Raw genomic sequence first — 9,907 nt, forward strand, 5'->3', positions numbered from 1 at the left:
TGTATATAACTTTATTCTCTCTGGACTTAGAACTTGATAGGTTGAAAAGGGACTTTTGATATATAGATAGTTATTTTCGATACTTGCTCTTATATAGAGGTTTATGTAGATTTTCTTCTCTCAGGATTTTGTTTTTTATCCACTAAAAAAGATTATTTTAACTTTTGAAGAAGGGTTTTTGAGTTTATCTTCTCTTGGATCTGAATCAAGTCCTTCTTAAAGAGTTTTGCTTCGTTTTTAGAAGAGTACTTAAGAACTTTTAACTTCTGAGAGAAAATGATATAAATCCCCTCCAAATAAGAGAAGGTTTGATATTTATAGACTTAAAGATAGTTTAACTTTTCAATTATACTCAAACTTAAAGAACTTTGATTGATTTGTTTAAAGACTAAATTCATCCAAATCCAATTTTAAGAATTCAATGGATTTTTGGTGGAATCAAACTCATATATTTGAATGTAGGACTAAATTTTTAATGTGGATCACTTAGATATTTTGAACTATGAACTTTATCTATGAAAATTCAAACTCAATCTTAGAAGTTCTATCCCAACCAGTGAGGCCTAATATGGACACATGAATCAATTTTCAATTTTTAGGAGTTTTATTTTGATTTATATAATTTGTAAGGGTCTTCTGATATTTACAAATACCCCTTTAAGGATGTGTTGTCGGAAGCCTAGTTAAAGATGAGATATCCTTGATCTTATTTGATAGTGTGTATGAATGTTTTAATTTAGATGGATTGGTCACATGAGTTTACTTTGTGACCTTTTGAATATAGACAAACAAATAAATAAATAAATAAATTTAAAATATTTTTTAAGATTTTTCTTTTTTATTGACAAATTTTATTTTTTTTAACCATTTTCCTTCTCCGTTTTTCTTTAATGAGTAAACTGGATTTGAGCCCTCCGTTTTTCTTTAAAACAATTTCTTTTGTCATTTTATGATATGTAAGTCAACACTAGCTATTGGATGGATCAGGGCCTGTTTAGACTAGATGCAACTGTACAAGTTATGTGGCCTACTTTTTTTTTTTTTTTTAATTGGAGCTTTGATTTTCAAAACATGGGCCCACAAGAGAATAGGCTACAAACTTTTAGGCTTAGATTGTGCTACTGTCCAAATATGTGGCTGAATTTTATTTGAAATCAGACTTTTGCTCTACAAGCATGGGGCCATAAAAGAAAGGGTACAATTTTTTCTTTTTGTTGATCCAACGAGACTAAAAGAAGAGACGTTTGGATACTAATTACATGCTTGCAGACTCCAATTGAGACAAAAAAAAAAAAAAAATTTAATAATAATAATAATAACTGATCACAAGCGTTCAGTTATCTTTCTCGTCTATTTATTTTTTCTTCCATTGTTGTCTTGCATTCGTGCTACACGTGTTCCTTCTCACCCACGAAAATATACGTGGACTCAGACCTTCGATGCATCCAATTTTCTAATTACTTTGCTTGAAAGGGTTCCAATTTTTTAATAATTTTTTTGACTTGGCCAACCACAAAGAACATTCCAGGTGTTTTCTTTTTTAATTGCCATTAGGATTTGGTGGTGGCGGTGGCAACGAGGTTTGGATATTGGAGTTAGGCCTAACAAGATTTTGGATTAGAAAATGGTTTGACTCACGTAACGGAGTTGATCCCTCACTACAGATACATCCTCACAAAAAATCAATTCATTCGGAATTTTTGTATTCATATAAAATAAAATATGTTGTAGTTTTATGTGTCAATGGATCCTGACCTATATTTATTTGAAACTCGACAACATGATTACTTGAAGGTACAAAATACCGTCGCAAAAGCATCTAGCAACAGTCTGAGTAGGTACAGGACTTGTAGCGACAACCACTATTGGCCGTCGTTATAGGATAGTCTTTTTTTTTTTTTTAAATTTATTCTTCAACTACGGTTTTGGCCACGCTATAAAAGTTTTTGAAAAAAAAAAAAAAAATTTTACACCAGCCCCCTCATGTATTGTTGATATTAGAGATACCCCTATATTTTGAAATAGATGACCTCAACCCCAACTATCAATATGAAAAGACCCAAATGCCCTCTCTACTAGAGCTCATTGTGTTTTACTACCACAGACTGATACAAATTCTCATAGAATCCAATTCACACACATAATAAAATGGTCACCGTAATCCAACTCACGCACAGGCACGCGCACACACACATACACTCCAACTCAAACATACACACACGTGCAAACATACACACACGGGCGCGCACACATACATACACTCCAACTCACACACACAAGTGTGCACACATACACACATGCGTGCAAACACACACACAAGCGCACACACATATAAAATATTGTTTTCTGTAGAAACACTTATTTATCAATAAATCCCTAAAAAATAGTGAAAAAAAAAAGACAGAGATACATAAAGTTAAAGATGAAGAAGATACATGAAACTTTCAAATATTAATAAATTTAGCTCAAATGAAATCCAGAAGAGATATATACAAGAAAAAATAAAAGAAAATTTTGAAAGAATTTGAGAAGTTACTCGGAATCAGTGGAGTACTCATAGAGCTTTCCTTTACTCAATTTTATTCAAATTCATCCACTTCTACGACACTGCAAGCATTACTACCAATAACCACTTTAAGCCGAAAATTGGGAAGGTTTCAGATATAACCTGAACATCAACTTTACGCAACAGAGGCCATGTGAACGACCAAGTCAATCACACGTGTGCTGCAAAAATAAAAGAAATCAGGTTGTCATATTTCCAATCATAATCATATTTGGACTTACTCGCATCTTAAACATGTAATGGAACGAATCTTGTGGCTTTAAAATTATCAAGATCCTCATCTTTCATCAGTTGAATAGATTACTAAGTGATAATTAATACAAGCATTTAGAGAGTGAAATTACCCGTAACCCCATTCATTATCATACCAAGACACGAGTTTCACGAACTTCTCATTCAAAGCAATTCCAACCTTTGCATCAAAGATGCTTGACTTACCAACATGATAATTAACAACAATAAATAAACATATAAAATCCATATGAAGAAGAAGAAGAAAGTAGGTAAGAAATAAAATCAATCAGTTCCACATGAATGGTTTTAAAGCACCATTTCATAGGACATACCCATAATCTAGGGTAACCCAAGTGATTGGGAAAAACAAGGATGCTGAGAACTTCAATCAAGATAAATTGAAATTGGTGTTTATGGGGTGGTAACAAGTAACATTTTTGTGTAGTGCAAACAGCAAGCACCCATTGTTGTGGTTTTTTTTTTTTTTTTTGAACTATCTAAAGAGAAAGGGATGTTTGGATACTGGACATAAGACTCATAGAAAAGGAAATTAACGGAATAATAGACGACGGCTGTTAGGAGTAGAGGTATTTTCCATCATATCAAGTTATATTAGATTCCAACAGCTAAAAGGGTGGAAATTTAGCTAACTTTGGGACTGAGATTTGCTGTTGTGAAAGTAACGTGCTAAGATGATGAACTAATGGCATGATGCCATGGGTATTGAATAAGCAAAAGTGATTGGTCAATGAGAGAAAATTCTGGAAGAAAATTTGAGAGCAGTTTAAGTACTTAATTTTTAGTAATTTTCAGTACACTGATTCATCAGCCTAACACATAACTTTCAAAACAGTAAATCTCTGTTCTAACTTTGGTGGTAGATGAAAAGTAAAAAATTATTTAAACTAGAAGTCTTGAATTGTACAAGGTGTTTAGGTAAAGTGTTTTTAGTTTACAACAAGAACAATTATTTAAACATGCATCCATGTTTATTAAATAGTATTTTCTTTCTTACATTAACTAAAAGAAATCATCCAAAAAATTCTTCCAACAGATATGGACCGAAGGATACTGATTCATCAAAGAGGTCTTCTTAACCCTGTAGATCACATAGAAATTGTTACTTTTATAGGAAAAAAAAAATGAACACTCGATTTCGAATTGAGGAGGAGAAGTACATCTATAGCTACTCTAATTTTCCCCAAGCATTCATTAATATATCAATTTAACAGAGTTAGTGAACATGCACCTTACTAGCAGAAGACTGGGCACCTTTTCCTTGCCATATCCTTCGGAAAGAGAATTGTTTCGATAATACTGCAGCCGGAACTACTTCAGATGAACTTGCATTGGAAGCTTCAAGGTTGGAACCAACAATTTCAACAAGCCACACTGAATGTTGCATCTTGCCTGGCACAAAATGAAAATAAGAAGAATAGTTACATATAATAAATTTGCTTTTTATGGGTTGAATAAACATCAAATGTGCATATATTAAAAACCAACTATTAAAATAAATAAATAAATAACCTTTATTGTATGATGCCATTAGAGGAATTGAATCACTGGTTCAAATTGATCTTTCATCAAAATCCTCCATAGTGCTCAATTGGTCCCTTTCTTCCACAAATATTGGCTGGGAGGGTATACCAAACAATTATTTCAATTGAATGGTTAAAGTGCTTGTAAAAAACAACATAAGCATACGAAGCTACAAACTTACGTAGATGGCTTAAAGATACATGTTACAGGAAAAGAACAATCACATCTGGAAGTCAAACAATGAAGCATACCTGGGGTTCTTCCAATGGATCTCTCAAAATCAAATGTGAGGACATCTTAGCTATGTCCCCCTTGACAATATGATCAAATGAATTGAGTGCATTGCGATTGTATTGTTCTGCAAATGCCAAGAACTTATTGAGCCCTTCGTCTTAAGTAATGGAACTACATGGTATTAGTTATGTCAGATTTTACCTATTTTTGGTACAATAAACCTTCAATTCAGATATTTCCCTCCGACTCGATAAATCTTTCTTCATTTTAAGTTATTCTGGCACCACCAAGTTTCCTGTTTGGTCATGGTATGCATCATAAATGAAGTCGAGCACCAATTCCTACAAAAAATGTATTGGCCACAGATTCTATTTGAAATTTACTTCATTCAATCCATAAATATAAGAAACTATATAAAAGAAACTAAAACTATACCAAATTTATTGGAATAAGAAAAATAGAAAAGACCCCACAACAGAACAACTCTAATATTAGAATTTGTTTCAGATCTAACTTGACAAAGATATGTTCTTACATTTTAGGTGATTGGAGGCATTTTAAGAGACCTAGCACTGCATCATGAAAAGGATCAAGGAAAGAAGATCGAGATGGTTTGGACAAGTAGAATGAAAATAAATGAAGGCATTAGTGAGTGTTTTGGTGTGAGGAAGACCGAAAAGGGTGTGGAAAGGGACTACAAAGGTTGACTTACCAAGGGTTGTGAAGCATCAAGCCAGTGATAAATAAGCTCATTACGGAACCACGTCATTTGCCTTTTAGCGAAGTTTCTATATAAAAAGTTGAAGAAAGAATTAACTCCAACACAAAAATGCAAGTACTCATATCATGGAGAATAGCATGATAAACTTTATGAAGTTTGAAGAGCATGTAAGCACAGCATGCAAAATAAAATTTCTTAAGTCCAACATAGTGGCATACAGAAAAGTGAGAAAACCAATGGGTAGATGTGGTCCATAGAAACTGTGATGAATACTGATCCGCACATAAACAAATCAAAGTGATTTTCTAGCATTTGCCGATTATTTCAACTTCCAACAACACTTGTATTTGAAAGTTTCATCAATCTATGCCACACCATTTCCTTATTGCCTTCCACATTGCTTCCAATATGTTCCCCTATTGTCTTCAATATCTTTTATAAGCATATTGTTAGCAATTCTTTACATTAATGTTTGATAAATCCTCCAACCAAAACAATAATTCAATATCTCTTGTGGACTAAAACTAGAAATTATATGAATGAAACAAGAACAAATCATCTAGGTATACTCCGTTTAACAATAAAAGGAATGGATTAATGTTAAATGCTATGCTCTTAAAGAAGAATAAGAAATACCTAGATGCTTTTTGAAATTCTGATAAAAAAGAAAAGAATTCACCAAAATGTCATTTGGCCAAGTTTGAAAACACCACTCATTTGCAAATACTGCAATTTAGATCAAACAACACCGAACCGAATCTAATCAAATAAACTCTCACAATCAATTTTGAACTTAAAGACTCTAAACTTTACAACAAATGGATCAAAATCCAACCAGAACTTCACTCTAAACCCAAATACATGTTCGAACTCTTCGAATTCATAATCAAGATCACAGATTCAGCCACAAGGATAGTAATGTTATCGATTTAATTGGTTTGACTGAAAAAATAAATATCTGAGTTCAAATTCAACTGGAAAAGGTTCAAATCATGAAGAAATCCAAGCGTTAAAGCTCAATTAAGTGTGACAGAGGTAGGATACGAATGAAGAATCACATACATATAAGAGAAATTTCTGCTATTTTGATATCAAAATGGTTTATTGAATCCATCCCTCTAACTTAGATTGTGTCGAGAATCACACAACGTGAGTAAAAAATTGAAACCCAAATGTAATTTAGGGTTTGAGATGGTGGCGAAGATTCTAAGGTCACTGATCGAGGAAACGAAAGAGAAATTGGAGATAATCCAAAATCAACCCACACAAAAATACAGAGAAGAATCACAGAAAAAATAAAAAAAATTCTTACCCAGTTTGCAAGATTTTTTTGGTGATGGTGGCAGCAAACACTTCGAACCTCAAAGAGAGAGAGAGAGAGAAAGAGAGTTATAAAAAATGAGAGAGAGGCGATGGTGGCAGCATTAAGAGATTTCGAGCCTCAAACGAGAGAGAGGTTGATAGTTGGGAGTGAGTACCAAGAGAATACCATAGCGACAGCTGAGTTAGTAAGTTGTCGGTAGCTACTCTATTACGACGGCTAGTGGGCGACAGTGGCTAATTTTCGTTGCTATAAATTCATTTTCCTGTAGTGGATTTCCATTCATACTTCACTAACATCATCAATCTAGTAAAATATATTTCAATATTCTCACAAAACTAAGATACTTAGGGCCAACAACATAGTAATGCATCAGACCTTAAATTAAGACAAGTGATGATAAGAACTGAGGATGCAACACAACGTGAAAAAAGCCTATATTTGACGATCCAAGGCCGTCAAATTTCATAAAATTTGACGGAACAAAGCATCAAATTTTTCATAGTCAAATTTTCGTTTTCGATGAATTGAAACTACTAAATTAATGGAGGATGGGGAGAAATTTGATGGCTCTAAGCCATCGAATTGGGGGTCATCAAAATTTTCAACAGCTAGAGGCCGTCAAAATTCACGTTCTAAAATTTGAGGGCTTTGGCTTATCAAAATTTTCAGTTTTCACATAGTGGTAAGAGTGCAAAATAACACTTTGCTGAAAAGATGCCTGCCTACAAATAATCAGCACAACCTGAAATTTTCTGCAAATATTGGAGTTTCAAACTTAAAACTTTGTCGAAAGGGTAGAAGAAAAGGTAGAACACAGAGGCCAAATAATATGGATGTGTGGTTTGGTTTAGTTAATGTTACTGATTATTTTAACCGTTCGTAAATAAGAACAAAGTTTAGACTTTAGAGTAATAAAAGAAATTGTATGTGGATTTTCTTAGGTCTGTATTACAATTTAAAATGACAATAAATTTAAACATCATTGATGATTCTCAAATTTCTATGAACAAGACGAGGACATAAATATGTTAGAATAAACAAAAGATATGGCTTTCAATTGAACATATATATGATTGCATTTTTTGGATTACTGTGGATTTTTCATAAAAACATACACCAAGAGACAAATAGAATAGAAATTTCTGAATGCATAGTAATTATCTCCCCAATATTAAAGAAAAAAAATAAAAAATACATGTATGGGAAAAACAATGTTCTTGAAAATCAATTGATTCCTAATGAATCGAGAATCAAAATTTCTGAGAATCACCTTCGAGCCCAGTCCCACATACAATAGCTAAAATCACCCTAATAATGATCAACATCATCACCAAAGCTTTATCCCAAAAATTTGGACTTAATTTTCTGAACCAAGGGTGTTCGGTGTTCCTCCATTTTAACATCAGAAATCTAATTTTTAAATACATAATCTGCCTTAACATCAAAACCACTCATCTCTTAATATCGTATAATTAAACAATTTCACCAAATTTAATTTAATTTGCCAAAAAAAAAAAAAGCACTAATAATAAAGAATGGAAAAATCTCAAAAGATGAAACTACAAGAAAGAGAAATAAGTAACACCTTACCTGTTGGAAACGAAAACTAAGTAGGTTGAAAAGGAGCAATCTAAGGTAGTTTTAATGAAGATTTTAAGGAAGAAACTAACGAAGATTACAAGTCCTCCAATAGAAAATCCCCCATTAGAAACTATTGATCTCAATTCAAAATTGATGTATGCTTCAAGCTTTCATTGATTCTCACACAATCCTCTCTGTCAAAGCCTTTAAAGAAATATCTCGATCATCATGGGAGCTCAGTAAAGCTCTCTTTCAAATGATTGGAAGATAATTGTTGGGGAAGCTCTGTTTCAAATCGATTGGGGATCTTGGGTATGTAATGTACCTTGATTTTCGTCTCTCTTGCTTTTCAAATCGTTGTTGTGTTTTAATGAAAGATGGGATGAGGGTTTTGGATTGAACTTTTACAGGTCTGCGAAGAGAGAAAGAGGGGAAGGGGAAACAAAATAAGAAATTATGGCTAATTACATATCGTGACCATGTGTTTTTTTCAACGGCCAAGATCTATCTCAAATAATGAGTGGTTATATGCGTAGACAACACACAACCAAAGAACGAAACCAAAGCCCTTATAATTGTGCCACAAACGACTTTCATGAACCATTGCAATTAACGATTGATTTGATCGCAATAGTCGAGCCGTTTCGTTCTCAATGTGACATAGTGACAGTTCCCACTTTCTTTCTTTAATTTTTCACTATTTCTAATTTTACTATATTTATTCTTTTATTCATGTAATTCATTTTATTATTTTATTATTTTTATCTTTTTAATCTCAATTTTTTTAATAATACCCCTCTAACTTTATTCTTTTCCATTTTTATCACTTTAATCCACATTATTATTTTTCATCTTTTATTCCTTTAATTTTTATATTTTTAACAACAACCCTTTCATTAGACTATAATTTCAAATTTTATAATAATAACCCTCAAACTTTTTTTTATTTATTTTTATTCAACCACCTTAAACTGAGAGAGGATGATTGTGCATGCCTACGACTAAACTCTAGCGTTTCAATAATAAATGGTATTTTACTTTGCAAGTGTGTGTATTTTTGCATGCGAGTGGTTTTCATAGTCTTTTTCTACCTTGTATGGTATTATGGGTATGGGTGTTAAGTGTCGGTTTGGGTCGAACTGTTTTTTTATTTTTAGGATCCTTCCTTCAGTGTAGGGGCAAGTTCCTTTCAATGGTTTTGGGCATATGGTACAAGGATGTTACCTTGTTATAAAGGATCTTACAAAAGATATAGATATACAGTTGAATCACAGGTATGTTTGCATATTTCTTCTCTCTTTATTTTTTTGGTTTAAATCCAAACCTGCATCTTTCGAAAAAAAAGAAATAGAATGAAGTCCTTTTCCAATCCCTCCATTTGCAGTCTGATTTATGGAGTACTTATAATCCACTTGAAGTAAAAATGGCACACGCAAGTGCATCAACATCATCAATGACTTATCCCAAAATTTTGGGGTTCATTGTTTGATTTTCTTCCATACACTTTTGTACAATCTAAAGCTATCTTGTAATCAATATATATATATATATATATATATATATATATATATATATATATATATATATATATATATATATATATATATATATATGGGGGCGGTTCAAGGGCCATATGTAAAAACATATGAAAAAACAATGGTTTTTCAAAATATGGGTTAGAGGTTTTGGATTGAGTTGATTTTTT

The 9,907-nt window shown here is 32.5% G+C and overlaps 1 long non-coding RNA gene across 13 annotated transcripts; it reads right to left on the reverse strand.

Moving 5' to 3' along the window:
- Positions 1 to 2,430: 2,430 nt before the first annotated feature.
- Positions 2,431 to 8,715, reverse strand: LOC147397967 (uncharacterized). 13 transcript variants are annotated; one of them, XR_015179700.1, is made up of 10 exons: positions 8,212 to 8,711; positions 6,787 to 6,883; positions 6,610 to 6,649; positions 5,289 to 5,364; positions 5,112 to 5,148; positions 4,778 to 4,917; positions 4,594 to 4,700; positions 4,331 to 4,436; positions 4,050 to 4,210; positions 2,431 to 3,899 (listed from the first exon to the last, which is right to left on the reverse strand). It is a non-coding gene; the product is annotated as an uncharacterized LOC147397967 (long non-coding RNA). The 13 variants fall into 13 exon arrangements; XR_015179699.1 differs by having other exon boundaries at positions 6,610 to 6,657; XR_015179698.1 differs by having other exon boundaries at positions 6,776 to 6,883.
- Positions 8,716 to 9,907: the final 1,192 nt, after the last annotated feature.

The sequence above is a fragment of the Akebia trifoliata genome, chromosome 7 (assembly GCF_017979445.1).
Source record: "Akebia trifoliata isolate Shusen 1 chromosome 7, ASM1797944v1, whole genome shotgun sequence".
Lineage (NCBI taxonomy): Eukaryota > Viridiplantae > Streptophyta > Magnoliopsida > Ranunculales > Lardizabalaceae > Akebia > Akebia trifoliata.